Source organism: Choloepus didactylus, chromosome 18, assembly GCF_015220235.1.
Source record: "Choloepus didactylus isolate mChoDid1 chromosome 18, mChoDid1.pri, whole genome shotgun sequence".
NCBI classification, from domain to species: Eukaryota; Metazoa; Chordata; class Mammalia; order Pilosa; family Megalonychidae; genus Choloepus; species Choloepus didactylus.
Genome location: NC_051324.1, coordinates 19098512 through 19100302, shown reverse-complemented (window position 1 = coordinate 19100302; position 1791 = coordinate 19098512). Strand labels below are relative to the sequence as shown.

The 1791-nt window shown below is 42.9% G+C and overlaps 1 pseudogene; it reads right to left on the bottom strand.

The window, feature by feature from the left end:
- Positions 1-570: 570 nt before the first annotated feature.
- Positions 571-1496, bottom strand: LOC119514665 (annotated as a pseudogene).
- Between the last annotated feature and the right edge of the window lie 295 nt (positions 1497-1791).

Genomic DNA, 1791 nt, shown 5'->3' with positions numbered 1-1791 from the left:
CTTGCTATGTGACAAGCTAAGGACAGATGGTGGTCAGCAGGTAACTCCAGAATACCACAGTCTTGGGGAGAAAGCATTGCCTTGATTTGGACATTTTCTCAACCTGAAAACCATAAGCTAACCCATTCTCATTTTTCAAGCTGGTCCATTTTATGGTATTTACTTAGTGGCTTAGGAAACTTAAAAAATGATAAAAATTGACATTTGAATAGTGATCTACATCTGTCAAAGCATGAGATGATGTGATCCAATAGTGATGTGATAGAGGTAGGGCAGATACTTTTGTTCCTAGTTTGCAGATGTGGAAGAAAATACTGAGACTTCCAAATTTTACTTTGTTCATCAGCGGGGATATGAACCTAAGGTTCTTTTACTGCCACTCTGCCAAAGCAGCAATAACGCGAAATGGTCATTTTGTAAGGCTGCAGTCTCATCAAACTGTTACAGGATTTTGGAATAGAGGGATTTTTAGCCAGGAAAGATCAAAGCTAGCTTCATGGAAGAGATGACATTGGGGCATTCTAATTGGGGACTGCAGTGTCTAATGCATGCATGACCTCCCATTCCTTATCAGCACCTTCTCTTGCTGAAGAGTTTCTCCAAGGCAGCCTTCATGTCCCAGTTTCTCAGACTATAGATGAAAGGATTTAACATTGGGGTAACTGCTACATACCTCATAGTTATCACTGCATCCTTCAAGCTGTGACTGGTCAGAAGGTGGAAATACATGCCCATCACTGTCCCATAATACAAAGAAACAACCATGAGGTGGGAACCACAGGTAGAGAAGGATTTGAGCACACCCTTGGTGGATGGAACCTGTAAGACAGTGGTGAAGACCTGAACATAGGAGAAGATGATGCAAATCAATGGCAAGGAGAAAACCTGAGCCCCTAGGTACATTGTCTTCACATTAAAGTGGATGTCAGAACAGGACAACTTGATCAAACTGCTAAGATCACAGTAGAAGTTGGCTACTACCCGGCTGCCACAGAAGGACAGATCAGCTGTGAGTAAAGTGTGGGGGAGGGAATTGGCAATTCCCATCATCCAAGACCCAACAATAAGCAGGAAACAAGACTTTGGGTTCATAATTGTTGTGTAATGAAGAGGGTAGCTGATGTCCACAGCCCGATCATATGCCATCACAGCTAAGATGTAGCTGTCAGTGTTAGCCAAGGAAAGCATGAAATACATCTGTGTAATGCATCCCCTGAAGGAGATGACGCTGCTGCCCAAGAGATGGCTTGCAAGCATCTTAGGGATGTTTACAGATGAGAAAAATATGTCAATGAGGGAGAGGTTTGCAAGGAAAAAGTACATAGGGTTGTGGAGGCGAACATCACAGCAAATGGCAGGATGATGAGCAGGTTTCCCATCAACGTGATGGGGTAGATGAAGAGGAAGAGGATGAAGAAGAAATCTTCCTGAGCCTGCTGGCTGCTAACTCCCAGGAGGATGAAACACGGGGTAGAGGACTGGTTTTCCTTCTTCATGGCTACTTCAAAATGATAGAGAGGGAAATGCAGAATTATTAGTGAATTTCCTATGTGCAATGAGTTCCTATCCATTACTTTTGATTCCAATAGTCAGCTTTCTCATTGCTGCCTTTACCAAATCCATACAAAGGCAATGTATAGGGAAATATTCCTGTTGGTAACTGGGACTATCGGTCACCCATGGATATCCATGTAGGAAATAATCAATCTGTCCAACAGAGGTTCTCATTGTGTGCTACCCCAGCAGCACCACCCAGACACCTAGGTTCTAATCATTTTAGAAATAATTAAT